Source organism: Monodon monoceros, unplaced genomic scaffold (assembly GCF_005190385.1).
Source record: "Monodon monoceros isolate NGI ecotype Baffin Bay Population unplaced genomic scaffold, NGI_Narwhal_1 Super_Scaffold_19, whole genome shotgun sequence".
Classification (NCBI taxonomy): Eukaryota; Metazoa; Chordata; class Mammalia; order Artiodactyla; family Monodontidae; genus Monodon; species Monodon monoceros.
The window spans coordinates 82,562,107-82,590,106 of record NW_021703775.1 but is presented as its reverse complement, the minus strand read 5'-3'; positions in this window follow the sequence as shown (position 1 = coordinate 82,590,106).

Genomic DNA, 28,000 nt, shown 5'->3' with positions numbered 1-28,000 from the left:
TGATGAACGTGTTTCTTAGGAAGTCCGAATAAGTACTTGGGATTACTCAAGCAATGTTAATTTCTCTGGGTGTGCCTCACCTTGGCCTTTCCAGTTCTGATCTTGGCCGTGGGTACTGACAAATCCTGAGCAAGGGTCGGTGCTCCAGACTAGGAGCTGGGGATATCAACAGAAGGTCCTGGGCTCATGGAGCTGTCTCTGTTTTAGGTCTTCCGTTGATCTGATCACAAGTCCCTCTTTTATTTCAAACTGCATGTCTAGGTGTGTATGCTGCCTTGCTTCAATTCGGGGCCGACACTGTGGTAATTGTAATATTTTCCTTTGGTATGCGTGTTCCAAACACCCCATGAGTATTCCTATGGGGACATAATTTAGCTGGACATATTAAATCATGTCATCGGCAGTCACGAGCCAAATGAATTATTGATCAATGGCTGTGAAATCAAAGTGCATCTGCAGAATTACATTTGGAAGCAGGGATTCATTTACAGTCAACTTTATTCTGGAAGGGTTCCATCTGACTGAGCACTGCCCGGAATGATCTTTTCAGGACTTTGCTTCTCAGGCTTTTAAGTATCTGTATTATGTCTTCTAAAGGGCCTTGCAAACTCTCAAGTAAATATAAGTGCTTTAGTGATTATCATTTCAGGTGATCGCCTTTTATTTAGGAGGTGAAATACACAAAAGCGTTTTCCAGCCCGTATATTACCAAACCCGACCACCCTCACTCCTACCCAAAATGACACACCAGCACATCCACCAGGATTCCTCAGCTTCCGTGGAGTGATGCTGTGGGTGGCACCAGCTCCAGGCACTGTTTCCTTGGCTTTCCTTCCTGGTTTGAGTCCATCTTACCACATATATCCGCATACTTGGTTCCCTCACTTCTTATGCATCATGTGACTTACTTAATCATCTCAATCCCATTAGGCAGCACGATTACCATCCTCACTGGACAAGCAAGGGAACAGAGAGGGTTAGGAAATTTCCCTGAGTTGCACAGCTAGTGAGGAGGAGAAGAAAGATTGGAATCCAGGCAGCCTGAATCCAGAGCAGGAGAGCATCCCCGACTCTGTCCACAAGAGGCAGAGGGAAGAAGTGTGTAGGCGATGTTTGAAGAGCCTGCCTTGCTAGTTTACAAATGAACCACGGAGTGTCGGGGTAGAGCGTGGTCCCACAGTCACACAACGCCTCCCCCTTCTCCAGTTGGTGCTGTGTAGACTCAAACGCAGATCATCCGGGTCGCCTCAAAATACAGATTCAGACTCCACGGGGAGGCCAGATTCTGCATTCTAACACACTCACAGGTACCACTGATGCAGCTGGCCATGGACTGCACCCTGGCAGCGAGGTTGCATGGCTAGCTCAGGATGAAGGAGGGCGAGTGCGTGGGGAGGCTGGTGCATCAGTCACGTCTCAGCAGGAAAGAGACGACACGCTCAAGGGGCCATGGATGAGCTTAATGAAGAGCCTGTTCACAGAGCAGGGGGCGGCGCAGTGAAGACCAGGACATGGGCCGTGGCAGGAAGCCTTGCCCAGGTCGCAGGGGCATGAGGTGGGAGTTCCAGCCATGGGAGGGGGCACCCATGGTGGGCACTGGTGACCTCAGCCACTGCCAGGCACAGCCCAGCAGGGACGGAGCCTGGGAAGAATGACCCCTAACTCTCTCTCCTCCAAGTTTTCTGCAGGTGTCTCTCCCGGTCAAACCCAGCCCTGATGGCTGAGCCCAAGGCACGGGTCAGGCCCAAGAAGGACAGACGATGGTTCTCGAAGGGAAGAAAACCGAACGACTCACGCTGGGGACTGCCCACCACGACTGACCGCCTGACGAAGGAGGAAGGATCAGTCCAGCTCATTCATTCATTCATTCATTCATTCATCTAAGAGGTGTTTTCTGAGCACCTGACACATGCAGCGCCTCTCCTAGGCCATGGAGAGAACGTGTCGGCTGAAGCAAATCCCGGGTCCCCTTGGACCTTACACACCCTGTGTCGGGGGCAGGGGAGATACCAGGGAACTGATGAACGTGTAGTACAATGTCAGGCAGTGCTGTCGAAAGATAAAGCAGGGTCTGGGAATGCAGAGGGACAAGAGGTGTTCGCACAGATGAAGCAGCCAGGGAGGGTGTCTACAAGGAGAAGACGTGCCAGTGGCGGCCTGAATGAAGCCAGGGGACGGGTGGTAGATGCAGATGGAGGAGACTTCTAGGCAAAGGGCAGCAGGGGGATGAGGGCCCGGGGCACAGCTCCTGGATGGGTGCAGTAGAGAGGAGGGCGCCAGTCTGCTGCCACGCCCCCTGCTATAGGACCCTCTCCCCGTGGTTGGCTGGTGTGGTCTTCTCGGGATGCTGTTCAGCTCCACTTTGGCCTCTCCGTGTCCTGAAGCCCTGGTTCCGGGGCCCTGCACGTCTAATAACATCCATGGTCTCATGTGAAACCGCAAGAAGCCCGGCATCCTCTCTTCTGTGCCTGCTAATGGCCTTGGAAAGCTGGAATGGATGCGGGTCAAACCCACGTTTCTCCAAGGCACATCAGACTCTCATCGCAGCTGGCCTCCTGCCTTCAGAAATCTCTGCACCCAAGAAGGTAACAGTCTCCACGACGGAGCGCATCTTTAATTGTCAGAGAATCTGTGTGGAGCTCTCCTTAGAACCCTCCCCAATTCCACTTAGACAGTAGCACCAGGATGGGCCCAGGGATAAGATACAGGGAGGAGATACAGCTCAGCAAGCATCTACCAAAGGATGAGCTGCAGCCCCCTCGTTCACAGACACTTCTATCAACCCTGATGATGCCCTTGGAGACTTGCCCTTGACTTCAAGGATGAAGACACCACCCTCCACCATGGGAGAAAGGAAAGGCTCTCACCACCACCACCCAACCCTGCACTTCCCAGAAGTTCAACCTCCAGACCTGCCTTTCTCTCCCCATTCCTCTTCTCATACAGCCTGGGGCAAGGGGGGCTGAGCCTGGGGACGAGGGGGGCGGGTGACATTGGTGGGGCCTGTGGAGGTGTCCGACCCCAACTTCTAGCACTCTGTTAGAATGTGGGAGCACTTAACCTGTTTTGTTTTCTCCCTGCGGGTCCTAATTGCACGAGAAAGGCCCCATGCATCATCTTACTACAAATGAAACTGGTACATGTCCATAGATGGACTTGTTAACAACTCTGGTAAAAAATGTGGTTTGTGAGAGGCGGCTGCACCTTCTCATAGAAATGAGACTTGGCTTTGGTTTTATTGTAATTCTCACCTTTGCTGCAACCATAATCAAGTCTCATTATAAATCCTGTGTATTTAGTCTTCCGATGGGCCTTGGTCTGAGGGATACACAAATATTTTTGACGATTGTGACGCAACCCCATATTTGCCAGACAGGCCATGGACATGTAGCTAGAAGCGTGGCTGAGACCCCAGGTCCTTCCTCCTCCGTCTGAAGCGGCATTTACTCCAGGAGCCCGTGGAATTTGGGAAAATGTACCTGAAGGAGCAGAAAGCGTACGATGCCACATAGTCCGTTACATCAAATAAACAGAGGCCTCGGAACAGGTGACAGATGTTGCTGTCAAAATACATTATCGTGATCACTGAGCTGACAGCGTATGTATCAGTGAGATTGACATATGAGGTTCCAGTCATAAAATTTGGGAGGTTTTGTATAAAATGATCAAAATAGATGTAATTTCTGCCAGGGCCCCATCTCCCCATATATTGTTGGAAAGCATCCCATTGAAGTTATCCTGACAACTCTGAGTGGGCTTTGCTTGAAGCAGATTTTATGACCTGCAGATTCCAAGAAGCATCGATGTCCAATTTGTAAATCATCCCGCAGTCCGTTAGACATGTTCCCAAGCACTGCACCCTCCTGGTCTAGAGACAGATGGTGCTTATGGAAGGACCAGTTTGACAAAAACATCATTCTGCCGACCATCACCTTGGAGGAATAGAGCCCACTCTGAGTCTGGGCTGCTGATGGCATGATAATAATGATCGTAATAACACACATCTTTGTGCGCTTACTGCATGCCAGGCACTCTTCTAAACACGGTGTGTGTTATTTCACTTAACCTTTCGATAGTCACACAGTGTAGACGCAGATAAGGAAACTGAGGCACAGAGCCGGATAGGAGACAGTGGCAGGCTAAAGAGTTGAGACGGTGGGAAAAAATAGAGATGGAGGCCTGCTATGGCTGCTTTAACTTCTATTCCATATTTCTAGGATTGATTCCTTATCTTTTTTGCTGACCAGTAGAAAACAAAGGCCATTATATTGTACTTGCCACACGAATTTCTCAGGTGTTCACACGCGGTTCAATTTCACTCTGTGGATCTAAGGATAAGATTTCTTTAGGGAACTCCACACCATGGCATTGGCCACATAGTGCTACAAAACAAATAAGCCACATTTGCAATAGCCAAAAATTGCTTTGAGTAGTAAAGCGTGACTTTAATAAGCTTTCAATGTTGTACTTGCGTGATTTACAATGGACGTTTCCTAACTGCGCCATTCCTATAGCTAACACCCTGGCAAAAATTCTAGGGCCTAATTTTTGTTAGAGAAATGATTTTCCTTTTGGCAAATGGCCTCTGAAGGAGAAGAGGCGTTTGCATCAATTATTTGACCCTAGAGACATAGTATTGATCTACAAAATGAATTTTAGAAGGGGGAGAGGCGGGAAGAGAGAGAGGGAAAAAGAGATTTTAAGTGACTTGCACGCAGTGAAGCCAGAAGAGCGTCTTGGCCAGAGGGAGAAGAGAGCTTCCTGTCCTGCCTCCAGGGCAATCCCATCTCACGCTTGTTTTTTCACTGCCCACTTATTCAATGTTACCGAACACCAAGTTCCGCTGTATCTTATTTACCTACTGAAGTAAAGCCTGTAACGGCGGAAGTGAACACAGAGGTGTTGCTTAGAAAAAGCACCATTTGAACAGCTGCGGACTGTTCAGGACACTGGACAAAGCCAAAGAAAAAGCAGCTGCCTCACCCAAAGAGTTAGAGGCTGTCCCGGCAGGGCTGTGATGAGAACGGAGTGACAAAGCGAGGTGCAAAAGAGAACGGCCCCCCCAGATTCTCCTCCGCTCTCCAAAAGCATCGCTGTGTGCTTTCCAAGCTACAGTTCAACACAGTGGAATCCCTGAAATCGAATTCCAAACAGTTTGACTAAAGAGAACGTACCCCCAGTTTCTAGAACCCAGACATGGTGATTTGCAGGCTGGTTTTTTGGCCTTTACAGGGACTTGATTTCACCTGTTCTGCACCACACCATGCATATTACAGAGCCTACCTGAAAAACTACATTGATTCTGAGGTCACCCAACAATAAATCAATTCCTGCAGACAAGACACAGACAAATGAATGCTACAGAATGCCTGAAAGGGCCTTGACCTGGCTCCCCTCCCTCCCCACCAGCCATGTGACCTTCAACCTCCCACTGAAGCTCCCTGGGCCTTGTTTCCATATTAAAAAACTGACTTATTTTTTTAATGCCTGCTCCATCTGTGTCAGGCTTGGTTTGTCTCCTGCAAGTTGTAAGTATCAAATAAATTCCTGATGCAAAAGGGATATTTGACTATTTGGGCCAATAGAATGGGTAGAAATGTAGTTTGCATGTAAGAAGGATATCAATCTAGGGGCCAGAGGAGGGGCTATTTGGGTTGAACTGTGTCGCACAAAAAAATCATCATTAATGACAGGGGGGTGGGCGCTGAAGGGGCAATAGGACGAAGGCAGCAGAGATGAACTCAGGATGGGAGAGAAGAGAGCAGAGCTCAAGCTCACGGGGGTGCAGCTGCCACTTAGTTTTAAGGAAAGAGCGGGGTCTGTGACTTCCACACAGAATAACAGAACTACTCCTGCCAGCATCACCCTTGCCTAATCTCGGGGCTGGGACGCAGTCTCAGGAAAACCCTGTTCGAAGACAAACCTTTGCTCCCGCGTCATAATGGCTCATTGGCAAGGCTTCTTTGGTTTCTTATCAGAGGGCAGGCCTCACAGGGGTGGGGAGGAGTCCGGGGTAGGAAAGTGAGAAGGCCGTACAGGGCCCTAAAGTGACACACAGGAATGCCTCCACCAAAGCCCCCAAAGGATCCGTGATCCACAAACAACCCTTCTAAGGATTCTCACATGAGCTTTCCTGCCCCAGCATGTCACTGGTTCTGACAGAATCCCCGTTAACTGGGTGAGTTTATCCAGGTCATTCTATACACGTATATCCAGCATCCGGTCTGAGTTGGTTTTGTCCGGGGCCATGGGGCCTAACAGGGTGGAATCTCCTGGGATTCATACCTGAGAATGGACACAGGCTCAAGCAGGAAGGAGACCCACCAGCAGGGCCAGGCACAGGGATGAGGGGACAGGACCCCCGTGGGAACTGAGAGGCAATCCATCGGGCGGGTGCACTGTCCTGGGTGTCTGGAAGGTGTGCAAGGAGGTAACCGTCTCGATGGGTGATGGATCCCAAGAAGCGGGGTCGCAGTTGGCCTGTCAGCCAGTAGCAGGACCTCAGCAAACACAGGGCGGGTTGGGAGGCCACAAGCCAGTGCCAAGGGAGGCCCCAACCAAGGCGAGATGGCACCGGAAGAGCCAGGATGCTACAGATTACACTTCGAGGACTCAAGGATGGGGAATCAGAAAAAAAGCAAAGACCAGTGCTGGGCTCAGGAACAAGGCAGAATCCGGGTAGGCAGTCCCTGGAGGCTGAGTTCCATATATATCTCCACTCATTTTTAGATTCTTCTCCCATATAGGTCATCAACTGATTCACTTTGCTGTACACCTGAAACTAACACAATTGTAAATCAACTATACTCTAATAAAAATTATTTTTAAAAAGTGAAAAAAACAGCAGATAACAGAAAACACTAAGCAGAAATTTAACCCATATTTCTTTCCCTAAAAGAAATTGATCATTAACAGCCTGATGTATAAACTTCTATATTTTTCCTATGCATATATATGCACATATATTTCTGGGTTTACATATATACTTATGTAAATTTTACCCCCCAAGATGGAGTAACTAACCCCCATGGGCTAGTAAAATGGGTATACTACCAGACTCTTTCACAAGCAGCTTTTTGAAACCTAACAATATATCATGCATATTCCCTATGTCAAAAAATATTGATCAATATCATCATTTTAAATGATTGGTATAATATTTATTTTATACATCTACCATAATGGGCTTTACAAATCCTCCATTGGTAGATATTAAAGTTTTCCCATTTTCTTGAATTTATAAATGGTGCTGCAGTAAATATCCTTGTATGTTATTTCCTTAAGTTCCTAAGAGTGAAATCATCAGATCTAAGCCCATTTTTAGTTATCTGTTGCCAAACTGAACTCCATGTAGCAGCTCATGAATATTTATGTGAGAGGTCCAGTCTCTCAACGGCTCTGGACCTCAGGGTCATCTATCACTTGGAAGTTCATTTGTTTAGACCATCCATAAGCGGTCTCAGGTCCCCCACCCCCTTAGTAAAATCTCAATAAAACAGACTTGCACATTGTCAGGGCACAGACCTCAGGAAACATAAAACTAAGATCTTGAGAAAAATGTATGTATATTTATTCAGAGAGTTAACAATTCCCTTCCAATTCTTACTTCCATATTAAAATCTTTTCTTGCTACCTGTTAATACTCTATTTGAATTGTTCCTCACAATTCATATCAATGGACCATCAAAATAAAATCTACTAACATACAAAAAAATCGCTTTACAAAAAACATCAATATTACTGTCAATATTTAATCAAATTTAAGCAGAATTAACAGTCATGGCCTTGTCCAAACACAGGCACCGGATCACGGTTACGAGATGAGAAGCACGTAGCTGTGTTGTATTTAGCTGAGGACCGCTTTGCTCATCACACGTAGGCATAACCTGTAATCAAGGGTGAGGTCACCCAACACATAAGCACAATTACTGGGGGGGGGGGGGGTGCTTTCTTCTTACAGCAATATCTAACTAATTAGGGTTTTCCTTGAGGAAAAAGAAAACACGTTTATTTAGACTTTCAAAAAAGATATTTCGTCAAGTCCCAAAGACTGGGTGTTACGGACAAGAATGTTTTTGTTAGGAATGGAACACTGAGTAAGAACTGGCTAAGACAGAGATGGAAGAATGCAGGCTGAATAAGGGATCATGAAGTCTGTGAGCTCCCTGACTTTGGGTGGAGCCCCACCTACAACAAGATTTCACAAACCCACTGAGATGCATCTAATGGTATACTTTCAGGAGAAAGAAGCTAAAACACAATCGCTCAGGGGCCAGTGACATCATAACAGGTCAGCATTCTAGGGGACAGTGTTCTTCAGTTAAATAATTAGGGAAACAACTCATTCAATTTCTCTCTCTCTCTCTCTTGAATATTCACAAAGTACATTACCATTTTTAAAGACCAGAAGATGCCCTTTGATTTAAAAAAAACATCTTTAATTGTCTTTACCCCATAATTGTTCAAAATCCCTTTGCTGAATGAACAACTATTATAATCTCATAGAGCATCAATCTTTCATGAACCATAAACTGACCTGAATTGTACATATGAGCCCATGGATACCAAATCTATCAATCATAACTAGTGATGCAAAGGTAAACTGGCTCTTCATTAAAAAAAAAAAAAAAAAAAAAAAAAAAAGCCTTTGCAGTGTCTGCCAATTTCCATGGTGTAAATGCTCCCACTGTAGCTGATTTGAAGGAAGGCTGTGCTTCACAACCTTCAAGGAGTTGTCTAGGCTATTTCTTGAAAATTCAAGGTGCTTCTAGCCTCCTAAAGAGCAAACCAAACTCTGAAACGTGATCGTAAGGTAAACAAAAAACATCTGTCAACCTTGACACAGCTAACATAGCTCTTGGGAGAACACAGGACCAGATTAGATCTTAGTGAAATGGTGAATGAATTAATTTCCCCCTGACATACCTGGTGCTGTTCTGGTGAATATCTCTACAGAAAGAGATTAATATCTCTACAGAAAGAGATTAGAGAAGCAGAAGAAAGGCAACAAAGATCATCCAAAGGATTAGAAGAGCTTCGACGTGAACGAAATATAGAAATATGAAGTTTGGAAATATGAAGACTGAGAAGTGAGCTGATTGAGACCTGCAAAGGCATTAAAGTATAAATAGAAAGGGAGAACATTAAAAAAAAACTACCATCGTTGATCTCTTCCACATGCTGGCGGGAGACACGCACATATGCACACAGCCAGCAGGAGGGTGACTCAAATCTAGCTGGGAGAAATTTTTTAGAAATGAGTAGGACTCATTCCTAAAAAGGGTGGGCACTGAGGAAAAGCGGGCAATGAGAGGAGAAGGTTAATTGACCATTGGCCAAACCAGAAACAAGGAGGCATCAATCAGTTTCACAGGAAGAGATGCTACAGTTCTACAGAAATCGTTGCCCTGCTCATCTCTGAGGTGAGAACATCACAGGGCAGGATGTCATTGCCCAGCCCCTTCCTTCATCTCCCTTTACCTGCAAGGCCAGGCCAAGTGACACTGAGCTGACAGAAGCCAAGCTTTCCATTGAGAAGGTGAACATTTGGGAAAAAGCCTGCCTTGGATGTTCCCAAGACCTACTGGTGAGGACCATTATGTCTCGTCAACTTGCCGGGGCCGAGAAACTTCTACTGCTGGTCCTGGGGAATTTAAAAATGAACATTTCATCTTTCAGCCTTCACTGGCCAGGTTCAAACTGTAGGGCCCAGGACTCAGGAAAACTGTTTCTAAAAACACATCACATAGGGATTTTTTTCCCTAGCCAATGCGTAAGCAATTTAGGAGCAATCAAGCAATACAGGCTTCCTACTAAGAGAAAAAAAAATTCTGGACCTGTGCATGGGGATGGGAGATCCACGTTATCAGGACCTGCCCAATGAGTGTCTCACGTTGACAGGGTGTCACCGGTCACATGGAGCTCGGCTTCACAGAGCCTCCAGGGACATGGCCACTTACTGCACAAGATGTTCACGCACCACAATTAGAATTAAATGAGCATATGGCAGGAAAAATTTGCTCGCAGGAAAAAAAAAGAAAGAAAACTAATATCACAGGGAAATGGTACAAATTACACAGAGTGGTCCGAGAGTCTGTGGACACAGCAATGCCAACCTGAGGATGAAGAGCTGGGAGCTGCCCACACGGTGGGCCACTCCAGGGGAGGATGCTGTGTGTGCATAGTTCAGACCACTCGTGGCTTCTGACTGCAACTGAAAATCCAGCTGTCCTGTCCCTGCTGATGACTGCGTCTCTTACAAGGATTTAGCAAACAAGGCTCCTTGCTTTGAAGATTAAATCCTGTTAACTAGGATTGAAAGATACTTCACAGAAAGGGAATTAGCAGCCAGTTTAATTTTTACCTTGACTTATATTTTAGTTGCTTTGGCTTCAAAGAGGATGTCCTTGAAAGGCTCCGCATCATGACTCGTGGGTCATAGCATCAGAGAGCACCCAGGCACTTCCTATAAAGGGGCAGAATGATCACGTTAATGGGCCCTCATTCGTTAAAGGAAGGCTTCACGGCTTTACAAATGATGCCCTTTATTCCTCTAGTCACCCTGCAAGTATCAAACCACCAGAGGAGTTTCTGATCTCCGTCACTGGCCAATTTTGGCTCTAGCTGAACTGTCCAACAGAGCTCCGGACTGCGACATCTGCATGCAGTCATCCTGGCTCCAGTGAAGAGGACTTAGTTATTAAATCTGACACTCCTTTGGTCCAGTTTTCTCAAGTAAATAAAATCTATTTCGTGGTGCTGGTTGCTAGTTCAAGTTCCTGACAAGGATCTCACAGATTCACCTCACTAACCACAAGAAAGGTGGAACTCAACACAAGCCAGTAACAGGACCTGGAAACTGCTTGTGGTAACTGCTCTCTAATTAGCCACACCTCCAGTAGGTATGCCCCCCTGCAGCCCCTCTCACCTTGAATCTTGGCCCAGCTGGAGTAGCTGATAAAATGTGACAGAAGCATTGCTGTATGACTTTCAAGGCTTGGGGACAAGTTTCTGCCTTTGCCTCTTGAAAGGCTGGTTCTGGAGAAAGCCAGGCCCTAAGCAAGAAGTCTGGACACCTGGTACCACCATGCTGTGAGGGAGCCCTTGCTGGCATGTGGAGAAGCGGCATGGAAAGATGCAGGCAACCACAGCTGTTCCAGCCATCCATTCGAGCTGGACGCCAGGCGTGAGTGAAGAAGCTGTCTGGGACCCCTGCCCGGTCAAGACTTCAGATGAATTCCAGTTCCAGTCACCCTCCGACAACAGCACCTGAGAGACCCTGAGAGAACTGTCCAGCTGAAATCAGCCAAGCCACAGAGCTGTGATTTACAGCAACTTGTTATTACTTTAAACCACTAAGTTATGCAGCAAGAGGTAGCAGGACGCATGTTCCTCTCATATTTCAAATCCAAGGTTTGGATTCCAAAGAACATCCGTCAGAATGAAGGAGGGTGAAGAGGCAGGAAGTGGGTTCGTGTCCTGAAGGAAGAGGGATGCAGGGAAAAAGTACCACATGGACCACCATCATTACCCGAGTGCCCAGACAAAACTCACCTGTGACCACAGTTCCCCTGCGTCCTCCTACGTTTGCATAAGTTTTCCCATTTGCCCAGAATACTTGCTTCTAAACACCTGCAGGAAAACTCCTTGCTCATCATTTAAGTTGCAACATTTGTGCCCCGTCCTCCAAGAAGCCTTCCCAACCCGTTCACATGACCGTTCCTCCAAATTCTGACTTTCTCTGTCTTTCCACCGCGCTTCTTTAGCAACTGTCACCATCTCATGATTGCCTTTTGCATCTTTATCTCTCGAGGACAGGGATGGTCTCTGTATTAGTTTCCTAGGGCTGTTGTAACAAAGCACCACAGGCTGGGGGAAGACCGACAGACCTGTATTGTCTCTCAGTTCTGGAGGCTGGAAGCCCAAGGTCAAGGTGTCAGCAGGATTGGTTCCTTCTGAGGGCTGAGAGGGAAGGCTCTGTCCTTCCTGCCTCTCTCCTTGGCTTGTAGATGGCTGTCTGCTCCCTGTGTCTTCGTGGGGTCACCTTCCCTCCAGGTGACTCTCTTATAAGGACATCAGTCCAACTGGATCAGGGCAGCCCTAGTGAGCTCACATTAACTTGATTCCCTCATTAAAGACCCTCTCTCCTAGATGGTCACATCTGGAGGTACTGGGGGTTAGAACTTCAGCACATGGACAAGGTGGGGGACAATTCTACCCATAACGGCATCTTATTCTTCTTGGTGCTTCCAGCTCTCAGCGAGTAGTTCCTCTTGGCAGGGAGGAGGAACAAGTAAGGCCAGAAAGGGAGAGACAGGTGAGGAAGGAAAAGGGAAGAAAAGGATGCATCTGCGTGTAGAGAGACAAGGAGAAAGTTCAAGAAGAAGTGTGTGGGCAGGTGGCCAAAGTCTGTGGCGATAACTCCAGTGAAAGGAGAAAACTACCCCATCAGAGTTTCCCACTGCTCTGGAAAGGTGACTCCTAGGATGCCTATCACCTGGAGGAATAAGAAAGAAATAAGATCATAAACAATGTATAGAAGACCAGTGGTCAATGTCGGGGGCAGGGGGAGGAAAGATGTCGGCAGGATATGAAAAGTGGTTCAAAGGCTGGTCTGTGAGGCAGAGAAGAGAGGAGGTAGAGGAGAGATGCTGGGAACATGACAGAGAGATGCTGGGAACGTGACTGAGAGATGGAGTTTCCAGTAACACTTACTGCACGTCTCACATAAAATGCTGGCAGAAAAATAGATGAACTTTAATTCTGCTGCTTTGACTACTAGAGTAGACAGCGGTTAGAAGAAGAAATAGACAACAGGAAATAGAGAAATAGAGAGGCACTAAGTGGACGAGCACCTAATTCAAAATAACAAAATTTTCTATGAGCACAAAATGGAAACATAATTGTACAAACAGGCATAATTTTAGGCACACAAATATATTTAATTGCAGCACAAATGCACTGGGATGTAGGTTGGCTGCATTTAATTGAAAATAATATCAAGAAATAGTCTTAAATCACTTTGCCTAACACAACATAAAGAATTCAAATATTTTAAAATGTGATGAACAAGATGGGAAAACCCAGCTTCACCTCTGAATCTAATTCTATCAGAGAAAAAAAATTAGTTCACATCTAACGATCACTACATACATAGAAAGATATTTTATAAACGTAGCACCAAATAAATGTCTTGATGTCTAAATTTTCTTCCTGAAAATATTTAGGCTGTAAAAAAATTGTTACAAAAATATTCCTACAGAAAGACACAGTTTGTTATCTCCTTGTAAAGGGCATTTGATCACCATAGATGTTTCACAGTATGGATACAGCTGTTTCCAAGTCAGTTTGGAACGTGTGTCATGGTTGCTTTGTAAACAATACATTTTTTAATGAAACCCTACCGTCGGCTTAGGGAAAATAATTCTCTACCCAGCAGTAGCACATGAAGAGAGCATTTGAAAGTTTTTAACACTAAAATGAGAATAGACTCTCCTCCGGGTATCCCGGTGCTGGAGTAACCGGCACTTAATACAATGCAGCGTGTGGCTAGAATATTCTTCCAGCTAAATATAGGCCAGAAGTCAAGAGAGGCAGGGAGTGGGGAGAAGACAGTCGATGTGCTTAGAAATTCCTGGCTTTTCGTTATTAAAGTGCTGTCTGTTCACCTGCTACATCCAAATCAGAGCACCCGGCTTGGCCCTTGTGTTGTGAACAGGGATTGTCTGAGCCGTGGGCAGCTGGATGGCTCTGAGCATCTTCTCTTGTCAGGGATGAATCAATCATCTCCAAAGATGTCGGCATCTGCCCAAACCATTTTCTATTAGAATAAATGGCAGATGGTGGTGTTTTTATATTTAATCAGCTCCACCAAATGCAGTTTCATCTCTTATAGAACGAGACCATCTGCAACGTGTAGGTGTACAGATCTCGCTAAATGCCCGCTACTGAAACTTTTCTCTGAGAGGTAAAGCCATACATGCTAACGTTTGTTGACACGAAGTACAATAAGCCCGGAAATCCTTTAAAATAAAGCCCCATGTTTTTAATAAATACTTGCATTTAATAATGCTAAATATTTATGGTTGGCATGCCCTTCATAGGAGGTTCGCAAGGAAGGTTTATGTTTCCTGCCCAGCATAGCTTTCAACCATGTCTGGAAGTCTCTGGTTCTAAACTGTCTGAAAATACTCTCACAACAAAAGCAGTCCTTTTCTTTGCCTGTGAATCAGCTTGACGAGCATTTTACCTTGACTTTGACGTGCGCTCTTTCAGGGCAGGTCAGCTGTGGCTGCCACCTTGAGACACACATACACCCACAAATACTCACACTCACACACAGTCACACATGACCACAACACCAATATAAAATATCCCTAGCACACACACTGGTGTATCACCACCTGGGGTAGGGGGGTCTGACCAGATGTGAAAAATGGAATACTTATTTCGAAATGCTGGCAGATGGGACCCCACTTTGTTGGCCACAGAAAGCGGTGAGCAGTCTTACCTCCAACCGTAGTTTTTACATTTAATTCCTTCTAGAATTGGAAGTGAGGGTCAGTGTAACAGGGGTCTAGAGAGCGAGCTCTGTTCCCACGGTGAGGGAGTAATGGCTGGGCCCCTATGTCCCCAGGATGGAGGAGTCTGCCAGAGCAGAAGGTTCTGGGATCTTTGGTCTCATTGTAACACAAGAGGAGAGCAGTAAACCTCTCCCCAGACACAGGGTTACTGTGGAATCAGCAGGTAAGACATCGTCCAACCTGATGGTGTCATTAGGTTATTATTTTAAACTTTGACCAGCTCCAGACTCTCAAAGTGCAAATCCCTTTGCCCGGCCCCCAGGGCTCTTCCAGCCCGGCCCCAGCTGCTCCCCTCTCCCCTCTGCTTCATGGACTCGCATTCTTCAAAGAGCACCTCAAAGACACTTCCGCTGTGCAGCTTTTCCGGCACACCTAGAGTCACCCCCTCCGAGGTTCCCTCTGCTCTTCATGTTTGCTTGCAACTGAATGTCCCAGTTACTTGGTTACCATTCTGTATCCTCACATCACTTCGTATTCTGCTTTATTCTTCTCTGTATTTACCCCTTTCAACTTCTCATGCTAGCCTAGTGCAGAGCAAGGAGGTCGGTAAAGGTCTGTTGAATGAATGAATGCATTGCAGGCATCTGTTATATAGAAATACCGTACCTGAGGAGAGTAGAGAAGGACAGGGCTTATTTTCTTTCCCCCAAATCAACAGAAAGGAAGCAAAGTAAATAGAAAGAGAAGGATGGAAGGAAGAGGAGGAGGAATGAGGTGATGCATGAAGCAGCATTCGGTTGGTGAAAAGTCAAACAGAAATTAAGACCTCTATAACAGAAGTGGAATACAGTGTATTCCAAGATCTTCGGAAAAATGCACTTGGCATTAAGCAGCTTCCCATTGGTTATAACCTACAGGACATCCAATAGACATCTCAAATGTAATGTGTTCCCCAAAAAAACCCTATTACCTGACCCTCCCACCCAGCCCCTTTCTTACAAGCCCATCACCAAAATCAGGCCTCCTCTTGTTTCTTCTCTCTCAGGAAACAGCCGGATCACCACCAGCTGCTTGGGCAGGAACTTAGAAGCCGTGGGTCCTGTGAGTGGGGACCCCGGCACTGCACGGCCATCCAGCCACCACTCACCCCGCCGATGTCACCAGCCCATGGTAGACACTCAATAAATACCAACAGCTGACTGGTGGATTCTTCCACTATAACCAGTATTTCAGTTTTCTGTAGATGATCAGCTTAAATAAAAGTATATTGAGGGGCTTCCCTGGCGGTCCAGTGGTTAAAACTCTGCGCTTCCACTGCAGGGGGCACAGGTTCGATCCCTGGTCAGAGAGCTAATATCTCCCATACCATGTGGCAGACCCAAAAAGTAAAAAATAAAATAAAATAAATTTTTAAAAAACAGCATATTCAGACTTTTGGAAAGTTCCTACCTCTGATTCCCTTGGCAGATACATTTCATCCTTCTCATCCCATGGCACTAAAAATGGTGTCTAATTCAAGGTCGTATGGTGGCCCACCTGAAATTTGTCCAGGTAGTGTCTCTTTCTATTTTCTGAAGATCATGGGCCTTTAGCCTCTGTCCATTCAGTAGACAAATACTTGCTAAGGAGTTTCCAGGACCCACTGGAGGCATGTGCAGACAGCTGGGCTCTGGGAGGGCTGAGTGCGGGGGAGACAACCATGGGGAAGGGGCAGCCGCCAGCCTCGGGAAAGATCAGAAACCTCCCCAGAAGGGGCACTTGAAGGACCTCAAGGACATCAGGGCATTTCAGGAAGGAGGCGTGGCCCATGGCCACAGCGGGAGATGTAAAATCACTCAGGCCATGCGTCCACGGGTCTGGAACTTGACAGTGACAGACGTGTGTAACCACAGCTCAGTTTCTACAGCAAGTGCCCCTCAAATGCCCCCAAGTGAGCTCCATGCAGAGCCGGCCGGAAGTCCTCAATGTCATGACCAGCATTTCTTGTTAGTAGGAGTCACAGGAACCTGTCACATGCAGTCTGTTCCTGCAGTTGAGGAAATAGGCCCTTGTGCCATTCATGGACGTTTAAGCAGAAATTCAGAGGTGAAATCTCTTTGAGAATATAGAGCTAGAAAAGATGAGGATAATAATGCCTGTCTCAAGGGGAGGGGGGATCTTTATAGCTCCCTATAAACTGGGATGTTCTCTAAGGTCACACACAGGATGTCTCTGTCTGTGTCCTGGACACCAAGAACCTGGGACTGATGTGATGTTAAATCCAAGGACTGTTATCACCCTTATGCTCAATGACGACCCAGCTGCCCTCTTCTTTATTCCCTCAAATGTCTATTTCTACCCGATTTTTGAAGAACTTACTGTGTTGGTGCTGTAGTTGTTTTGGCTGGTCCGTTGGTTGGTTGGCTGGCTGGTTGGTTGACTTGCCGTTTGTTTGTCTGTCTGTGTGTGTATGTGTGAGTGTTTAGGGGTAGGTTGCTGCAGATTCTTTTGCAAATGGAATTATATAATAAAATTTAAAGTTTGGAAGTTGATCTCTTCACCTGGGTAAGTTTTAACAAGATGGAGAGAAGAGTAAATTCACTGTCTTGATAACTGCAGTGAAAGGGGCCCCTTTACGCACTGGGAGTCTGTCTATCATGACTATAGATGCCCAGGACTTATGGGGGGGTGCACCCGCTGAAGGGAAGAGAGGCCAGTCAGTGATCAAACGAATTCTTAGCAGAAGAAATGCTGAACAGGAAGATAAAACTCCAACCCACTCTATAAACAATTTCGGTCACACTAAAGAAGGAAGAAAATAGGAAAGAAGAAAGTGCTTGTTCGGAGAAATCAGTAAATATTTAATTGATAAAATGGGCAAACATATTTTGCTTAATTTGGAGTTCACGGTGATTATTCTTTCTCTCTGGCAGACAGCAGCTGTTACTGCCTGCCCAGCATCTCTGCTCCTTACCTTCTGATAAAACTCAGCCTCACAATCCCATCCTCTTGGTCACAGGCACCTGAGTAAAGCTGAGACCCAGGACAGACCATCCAGATCCTTCCTTGGAACCTTAGGTCTGGATCAGGTCCTCATCTGGGGGGCAGGGTAAACCTGCAGCCACTGCCTTCTCACTGCCTAAAGGAAGCTCATCTGCAGGCCAAAAAAAGAGAGATGTTTCAGCAATTATTACTTGAGTTTCTGTCACCTACAGATCAAAGAACCCCAACCAGCACAGTCTCATCTTACAAGGCAGGAGAAAGAGGACCAGGTGGGCAAAGTAACTTCCCGAGGTCACAGCAAGGAGACCTCAGGACTCCAAAGGCCCGCCCAGGGCCTTCCTGCTGCACCAGCTCCCCTGCATGGGCTGAGAGGTGACCAAGGGCCTGTGCTCAGAGTGGACCCCCAGGAAGATGAGTGACCGGCATCTTTCACACGTCCCCTCCCAGCCCCTCCAGCCCTTCTCCTGACCACTCTTGACCTAGAGTCACGGCGACAGAAAGACTAGGTCGCTCCTGGAAATCTCTTAAAAATGCCCCAAACCGAGAATCCAGCCATTCTCTTACTGCTGCTTCTGGTTTGTACGAATTAACACATTTCTATGCCTTTAACAAAGGACTTAAGTCATGAGATCCTGCATTATTTAAACGGTGCTTCACGTTTGCCTCAATCCCTCTCTTGATAAAATCTCCCCAACTGCTTTGCAAAAATCATAGCTGAGTCCGGCCACGCCCTTCACGAGGAAGGTGAAAATGGAGTGGTCCTCTTAGCTGGACAGAGACCTGGCATCTTGACTCACAAACGCCTTGGGCTCAACCCCTGGCTTAAGCACCAGTTAACTACTGTGACCTGAAGTCAGTCCCTTCCTGCCCCAAAGCTCTGAAAATGGAGAAAACAGTAATGCGCATTCTGGAACACTATTGCGAGTATTCCACAAAATCAGGTATTCACAGCACTTAACACAGGTCTTGGTACATCTCGGGCCCTCGGCCAGTGTTTATTTCCTCCTCCTTCCTGTCTTAGCTGATTAGGGAAAGAATGTCTCACATGATCCAGGAGCCTACCTGCTCCCGAGTAAGTTACACAGAATTATCTTATCTTCTCGTACGTAAACATACACACGATGAACGGCGTAACATTATCAGCGTAATGAATATTCTACTTATGGCTCTAATGTTAAAGCTGGCATCACACATTAATCCTTAGGGAACACCAATTGCCAAGGAGGTAATTACCAGCCTGTTTTCGGGGCACACTGAGAGGATCGAACTTGTGAAATCAAGGAGCCATCACACTTTTCAAAACACAGGAGGAAATCTGTTACAATAGAGCATGAACACACACACACACACTCACACTCACACTGTCCCTTTCCTTCCAAGCCACTGCCATATCATTTCTCTTCTAATATCACTGAAGGGACAGAGGAAACGAGTGCCGTGAATTTAACCAGCGCCACTGACGGAGGATTTACGCGCGCTGGAGGCTGGCTTGGACATTTCCCACGTTTCTTGGACAGCTCAACAGGGGTTTTTAGTAGCATAGTCCCGTTTTGTGCATGGGGGTCTGAGGCGTGGAGAAGTTAAATGATGGTAACTATAACCGAAACAAGAGCTGACACTCCTGCTTCTGAGTGTTTCCTACGGGCTACATTTCCAGAGCCATTTGCGTGGGTTATTGTCACTGTTCCTACCCCAGCTTTCATACTCAGCAAGCGTCATACAAGAAAACGGTGGTGGAGCCAGGACCTACCCCCAGGTCATGGCTCCCACAGGGCAGACAGAAATGCTGAGGAACACTGCCCACTTGCTCAGGCTCACACGGGCCCGTGTCAGGAAGCTATGACGCACAGCCCACTCCATCAGATACCAGCCTATACCTTACGCAGGGTATTTCTGCAGTTCAGCATTTAATTTGACATAATCTCTTGTGTTTTCCTTGAAAAGAAAAGAAACATAGGAGTAGCTGGCTGCAAAACTGAAACCATGAGTGCCGAGCCGATTAAAGGATTTCTGTTAAGCCAGAGTAAAGTCTTCTCTGAGGCACAAGAGGTCTGTCCCTAGCACAACCAGTATCCAGATCTTGGTCAATAACTCAGAAAGGCATAAATACGGTCACAGCTTATGTTTATGGAGGACGTAAAGATGGGCAGGAGAATGTATAACAGATCGGGAAGTTGAGCTGAACAGAAACTGGTCTTGACATTGACTCCAGCTCTACCAGGGACTGTGCCACTTGTGTTGCCCTGTTTAAGTCAATGGGGTAAAACTGAGGGTGCCAGTGGAAGAGCAAATGCAGAACTCTGCAGGTAGGTGAAAGAAATCAGCGTGAGGAGAGACACACATGGCCTCATGGTGGCTCCTGGGGAAAAGTCCAGAAGATCGGTTCTCTGCAAATGTAGGCTGTTAGCAGCAAAGCTTCTCCTGCCCGTCCATCCAGAAAACAGTAGACGTCAGACAGCCTTTGATCCCAAGCTGGCCCTGAACCTGGGAGCTAGCAAAGGAAGAAATCCAGAAGGTCCAAAGGTCAGGGTCTTTCTGGTGACCTTTGGCCAAAAAACCATCCCCTTTCTTCTCAGAGGATCCAGAGCCAGCAGCAGGCGAGAGCTAGGACTGCTGAGGGAGGTGGAGACCAGCTCCCGGGGGTCTGCAGGTGTCCCCTAAGATAGGGGAGGCCAGCAAAGGTGGTAGACGGATGGGGTTTCAGTGGCATCACGCAGGTGCAAGTGTGGAAAATGCATGGGAGGTAAGCAGAACTGAAGGCAGAGAGACAATTAGGTGATTTGAATAAGAAAGCCACGCAAGAAGCAATTCAAGAGATCTGAAGGATGCGAAATTGATTAGACTTGGTGATTGATTGGCCAGAGCTCCAGGGGAAGACAGACTTCAGGGCAACTCCCAGGTACTGACTTGGGAAGCTGGCTAATAATAAAAATTTGTTTCAGCTCAATCTGAAAGCTGACAGATAATTAAAGGAGACTCCAACGCCACTGGTGATAGTATGACGTATGGGGTATCCGCACTTTGATACAACACTCTGCTAATTTCTGTATATCACATAGTATTTTCATTGAAAATACTTCCAGAAGAAAGGAGAGCGAAGGCGGGAGATGGAGAAGAGGGGGTGTCTATGTGATCAGCATTCCACATGGGGCAGTTGTGCAAGTTCACTACCGGCAAGACCAGCTGCCGGCCAAGGGCTGGATCCCGGCCACCTCGGCAGGAAGCAGCCTGCAGGACCCGACGGGGCAGAGCGCTGCTTATATTCTGACCCCCAGATGTTGAGTCAGATCTTAATGGTAAGGGTCGGGTGTTACAGGTGACACGCTGTACACCAGGGACCAGAGAACCCATCAGTGAAGGGCCTGCGGGCCATTCAAAGCAACACGCATTTTTGAAATCTCCATTGAACTTCACCTTCCCAACCTCAGATCCTGGATTCTAACACGTGGAAGGGCAAGCCTGTCCAAATCATGTAGACAGGGACAAGGGCAAGGCTTTGTCTCCCCTCAGGGCTTAAGCAACCTCACTTGTCCCCTCCCATGCCTAGAGCCCACTCCTGCCCTCAGGCATCCAGGGGCAAGAAAGGTCCAGTAGCTTCAGCCTTAAGCGGACACTGCACCTGCTCAGTGAAAAAAAAAGTGGGTATGGCTCTATTGTAAGCAGACCAGACTGTGCACATGGGGACCACATGGGCAACGCATCTCTGAGCCCGTGCTTGGGCTTCCTTTGGGGCCGCAAGTGAGAGGGTTTCACACCCACAGAAGCCAGAGGCACTTTCCTCTCTATGCTATGTCCTTGGATCTCCCCAAATCCATAATTGATCCTGCCGTGGATTCCCTCACTCACGGTTTATTTATGTATCATTATTTACCTAATGCACTTCCCTGACAGGTGAAATTTCTGATCCACCACTGGTCGGGGAGTTAGTATGTGGTACAGGCTCAGACACAGAGCCTTGCTTGGTGCAGAGACGACCGGAGAGGACCAGAATTAAGCCTGGACATTTGCTGGAGCCATCGGAAAAGAGAGCCCCACCTTAAGCAAGACCCACGTGGATGTAAGTGTGGGGCTATGTTGTGATGGCCTGAAGCAAAGGCCCAGAGGAAACCAGAGCCAGAACACAGAGCAAAGGGGTCCCCCGATGACACAGTGCCAGCCCCAGGCTCTCCAGGCCCGAACTCCCAGGTCATTTCTGTTAATTGAGCTAATAAAGCCCTCCCCCATCCTTTCTTTTATTCCAAGCCTGCTTTGATTAGGTGTCCTGTCATTGCCCTGGAAGAATCCTGACTAACAGACCACTGACAGTTCACTGTCCCCATCTCCACAGAAGCTCTTAAAAAGTGTAGAGAGAACCCACGTGCATCATTTCTGTGGGATAGAGGACATGCTGCTTTGCATTTTTCTCTACCGCCTTCCTGAATATATCCTGAGTGCCTCAACCAGAGTGTCTGATTCTACACTCTCCTGGGACTCCTGTGGCCTAAGTACTCAGTAATAAATGCTCAGTAAGTAGAACCTTCTGTGTGTACCATCTAGCATAAACTTAGATGTGCTGCCTTCGTTTTCAATAGAATTTTCCCCCAAACAACTACTATCCGTCCCTGCCTTTGAAAGGCAATATCCCTCAAAATAGCCCCACTCATTCTTTCAGTCGCTATGTATTTTCTTGAGCACTTACTATGTGCTGGTGCCGTGTGCCGGTGACCCAGGTATCTGTGTGACAGGGCTCCTGCCTAGCTGGAGAGGCGAACAGTCCAGATAACATACACATGCCTGGCAGTGTAAGAAAGATCAGGGCGGAGCACGAGGGTGGGAGCCCCAAAGAGGAAGCCCCAATTCTGCAACTTTAAACTCTCTGCCTCTCGGCTTCCCACGCAGCACTCGAGGGTGAAGACGTGTCTATAGACAGGAACACACCAGGACTGTTTGTATCAGGGAACAAATGTTGAAATCCATCTGCCATGGCCTCCAAGGAAACACTGCAAGGTGAAAAAAAGCCTAAAAATACAAGAAAAGGTAAGCACTCCCATCACAGCATAAATAAATAGGTTTGACAAATGTCTGTAAAATTGACAGCTTGTTATCAGAGGCCACAAACTTATGGCTCCACTCACGTTTTCATGGGAAAACTTCTAAATGCAGGAGGAAATGGCAGCATTGCATTTTCAGAAAGATATAGCTGTGACCCCAAAAGTTTATCATCTCAGCCTCCCAGTTAACCAAGGTAAAGCAATCAGTCTTGATATGCTCTCTTCCTTTCTGGAAATCCTATAGCAAAGTCACTCAACACATACTTAAGAAACACCTGTACATGCTAAGTAGTCTGCTCGGTGACAAGGATACACCCCTGCTTGTGGCCAGAACTCTTTTATCTGGTGGCTGATCAAATCAGGAAGCATTTTTTGATCACTTGCTAAGAACTGTGACCAAATCTATCATTTATGTAGAATGCTGCAGTAGCAGCAGTTGAGTTCTAATACAGTCAAATCTTACATTGTTTTATTGTGTGTTTACAGTATTTGCCTACTTAAGCCTCCACTTTGGGCAAGGACCAAGCTTACTCTTAGGGGTCCCCCCCATCCACTCTCAGGCCAGATGGCGAGGGTTGGACTGGCAAGCAGCCCGACTCCCAGGGTGGACGGAGTGCTCAGGCCTGGGCCATTGGACCATTCTGTCACTCTGGCACAGCAACTGGATGGAGGGACGGTGTGACCCGATACAGGCCAGTTAGAACCAGAACATCAGCCTCCAGAATAGGGGAGGAAACTAGGACACTGAAGTTTTCTTTTCTCTGGTTTATCGGATCTGGGGCCGTAAAGCTGAAGTTGCCTGAACCCACTGTGTGGAGAACATGCAGCTGAGCACGAAGCCACAGGCTGGGAGACACAAGGTCCTGATGGTTTCTTAACCCATTTCTCTAGTTCTACTCATGTAAGCCAAGTGGCCCAACCCTAAACTTTTCAATTGCATGAATCAATAAACTCCCTTCTTTGGCTTAAGCTACAGAAGAGAATTTCTGTCTTGCAATCAAAGCATCTACGTTAATGATGTGTTGAATTCACTTGATTCTGGGGTAATCGATTAGGGCAAGAGCCCTGTATCTTCTCCTGTATCCTCCACTGGACCCAGCACGGTGCTCCCCAGAGGACCCACTGAGTCAGTGCTTACGGAGAGGATGGACAGTCCAGGTCATGACATTGAAGGGTAATTCACACACTGTTCACCAGGCAGGATCCACACTTCTACTCAAGGTGTTCCAGCAAAGGGTGTCAATGACAGGCCCGGGAGAGCCCCGGTCAAAGTTGGTGCTCAGCCTGTTGAGTCCTCCCAGCACGAGCAGACTCTGGGGCGCTAAGCTCAGAGAAAACTCACAGATAAGGATTAAAGCAGATGGTAATTTACTAATAACCATAACAGCTGCCAGTCATTGAGCAGTTACCGTGAGACAGAAGCTCAGCTACACATTTACACGTCTCATCGCTGTTCCATATTATGAGCTTGGGAAAGAAAAAAATCCCACATCCATCTTCACTTTCAGGGAGGGTCATGACAGCCAAGGATGCTCTCCAAGCAGATGCCATCTGCTTACGCAGCCTAAGCTTCAGGGCGCATCACTTACAAGCGCCCTTCCGAGGCCCCCAGACGTGGGAGGAAGCAGCACCTTCAGCCCCTCCCTGGAAGAACGCAGCTCAGCCCCAGCCTGCAGGCCTCCCTCTCTGCCCTGGGGACGGTCGCGGGGATGGACCGAAGCTTCAGGTGGCAGCCCTGTGGCCACACTGGCCAGCCCACTGCCAACAAACTGGCCCGAACTGTGCATCCAGGCCCCAGGTCTGACCATCAGGAAGGAACCGAACAGCAGCCATCTGTCCTGCGGATCTTGCTCTGTGCTTGGGGCTATCACAGCCCAGTCGGAAGGGCCAGCTGACCACCAACAGTTCTTGAGCTTGGGGACCGGGGTGCAAGGACCTGGCGGAGCTGCTAAGGTAGTCGTGCACTAGCCCACACCTAGAAGTGTGAGGCTGCCCTTCTCCCAGGCCATCCCGGGAAGCAGCTCTGCAGGAAGTGTCAACACCAGCATGGAGTCCCACAGCTGAAAGAGCCCTCCCTAAACCGCCAATAATCTGAAACAAGCATCCGTCATTTACACCAGGAGAAAGACTGGATTCTCTTTCTACTCACTAAACAGAAAATAATTTTATAAAATTTTTGTCCTATGAAGAGGTAAGCAAGGGATACACAGCCAAAAACTCTAGGGGGAAAATGTATCATGGAGGTGTGTCAGGCAGTTAACTAACCATAGTAGGCTATTCTTCTGGGTCTTTGTCATGATTGTGATAATCACGATAAGTAAGGATGGCCTGGGGGGTGCCAGGGAGAGGATATGAAATCCTAGTTGAGTCTCATCCCATCCTTTCTGTGTGTGAGCTGCCTGTGCATAACGTCCCTGTTCTTCCGACCTCTGGCCCCTAAGCTGACTTTTACCTGTAGCTCAGGTAACCACATCCCTGCGTCTGTGCTTTCCACATCCAGCTCTCCACTGCGTAGCCTGATCCGCCTGATGATGGTTAAACAGAGAAGCTGTGAAAGCCTTTAATGATTTAAAAAACACTTACTTTATCCACTCATCCGATGATGAGCAATGGATAAAGAAGATGTGGCACATATATACAATGGAATATTACTCAGCCATAAAAAGAAACGAAATTGAGCTATTTGTAATGAGGTGGATGGACCTAGAGTCTTTCATACAGAGTGAAGTCAGAAAGAGAAAAACAAATACCGTATGCTAACACATATATATGGAATTCAAGAAAAAATAAAAACGTCATGAAAAACCTAGGGGTAAGACAGGAATAAAGACACAGACCTACTAGAAAATGGACTTGAGGACGTGGGGAGGGGGAAGGGTAAGCTGGGACAAAGCGAGAGAGTGGCATGGACATATATACACTACCAAACGTAAAATAGATAGATAGTGGGAAGCAGTCGCATAGCACAAGGAGATCAGCTCAGTGCTTTGTGACAGCCTGGAGGGGTGGGATAGGGAGGGTGGGAGGGAGGAAAACGTAAGAGGGAAGAGATATGTGAACCTATGTATATGTATAGCTGATTCACTTTGTTATAAAGCAGAAACTAACACACCATTGTAAAGCAATTATACTCCAATAAAGATGTAAAAAAAAAATAAAATAATAAAATAAAAAACACTTACTAAATATGAGATAATGGAGAATCACCAAATATTTGCATTCATGGTGATACTGTAGTTTTGAAATATAGGAAGTGAATATTTGTTTTTAAGCAGAAAATCTGTTTTAAAAAGCATACAACATTGAATAACTGTAAGCACTCCCCAGGGATTTGGAAATCAGTAACATATGACCTCTCTCTCTTTTTTTCCCTTGCTAAAGAAATTTAGTAATTATGTTGCTGCTAAATGCGAACTATTCAGTATAATGTCTGGCCTCTGAAATTCAATCAAGAGTCACTAAAAGTCACCCACTCCCCTCTGGAAGGTCTATTATGTTTCTACCTCCATAATGAGCAGAAAAGTAAATGTAAGAAAAAGAATGTGTTGAGGTCACGGTTATGTGGAGTTCCTCCTCCAGGTTCTGCAGTTAAGCAAATTATAGAAACGATTTTTCATCCCAGGGTCGAGATTAATGCAATAAACCCCAATCAAATATGACATGGAGAAATCAGATATGCTGATGTTAGACAAATAAACTAAGCAAACTTTCACTTACCAAAGAACAAAGGGGTGAAATGATATTGAAGGAAAGTTACATAACTTCTCTGTTAAACATGGATAGGATACGCCCGAGCCATTCCTTACAAAAGGCCATGGATTCACTTTCACATGTGATGATATTCATGTTGAAACACTGAAAAATGCTGTTGATACTTAGCATCCTCTATAGTTTATGTAACTATATTAAGCTGTTGTACTTTCTAATCATGCTATTTTTAATTTTGATGTAATAATCATGTCAATCTACTCAGAGGTTCTAACTTCGTTCACTAATGCATAGAGAATGTTCCTGAAAATGTAATCATCAAAAGATGACATATTTAGCACCACCTGACGGTACAAAAGAGAGATGAGAACAGGCCTTAATGTTTGAATCATGCAAAGGGAAATTATGATTTTTTTTTAATATAAATGTGTATGTTTTACAACAGATAGCATTTTGAGGATTTCAGCATGTGGCATCAATTTTCTTAGAAATTGAAAATTTGTAAGAGATTTTCATGCAAAATCTTCCAAAATGGTATTTATAGAGAATATAAACTATAACTATTTGAGTATAAGAATTCATAAATCACATCATTATTTCTTCATATCAAAACATTTTATCTGATAATCTAAGTTAAATTTATAAGCCATACAAAACTATGTATTTAACAAAATTCTTGAATTGCTAGGAAATATCTGCCAAGAGAGAATCCGAAAATATTACACATGTTAACCAGTACAAAACGCTTTCCAAAATTTGAATTTCTCTGTATTTAAAGCACAAATATTTTTCAAACATGATGGAGACCTCCAGTTTTAATACAGAAGTGTAAAGAAGATATTTCAACCTTCTTGCAAAATCAACCTGCAAGTTTTAACAAAACTCAGAGGCATAGGAAGCCCCAAACCATGCTGTATAAGGAATGGAAGTGAAATTCAGTAATGGTTAAACAGGAGAGAGGATTCCATGGCTGTAGACTGTAGACAAGGCTGAGAGGGTAAAGGTCCCAAAGAAAGTGGCAAGCCTAAGGGTCAAGCTCACCTCCTTTCTTGAGGACAACAGGCAGAGGTGGGAAGTGGGAAGTTTCCATGGACTGAGATTCGTACAAAACTCAAAAGGAAAGCAGGACGTGGTGGGCTGGATGGGAAATCAGTCAGGCCCACCATATCTGCAGGAAGCTGTCCATCAGTGAAGCAGGAAGCAGAAGAGAAACCCAGCATTATTCAGGGCAGAGTTGCCTCTGAACACGTCAGGTGATTTTGAAAGTAAAGGCTGGAAAGAATGCTCTTAAACACAAGGCCTTGTGTCCTCTGAAGAACTCTGCTAAGCGTCTATGTTAGGTAGTCACTCCTGCTGTATGATACATGGTCCTGCTCTCCATTGTGTCACTTTGAAATTAGCTGGACCAGAAAGAATTTGCCTCTTTCAAATATAACTAATGACCGAAAAGGATCCAACACCCAGATCATTTTTTTAAAATACTGCATGAAAAGGAAGTAAAGATCCAGTAAAACAAAGAAAAGACAAACACTGACCAGAAAAATGTTACTAAGGGGAAGCTTGAAATTGTGACCTACAGCATATCAACTCGTATTTTAAAAAACTGAAAAGCAACCACCTTGACAAAACATGATGTCAAAGCAGATACAGGAGCTCAGGGAATCCATGGTTTTCTAAGAACAGGAGATAAAACAAGTTAATAGAGCTCAGAAAAGATGTGGGAGAGAAAAATGAAGCCATCACAGAAATGAAGGCCAC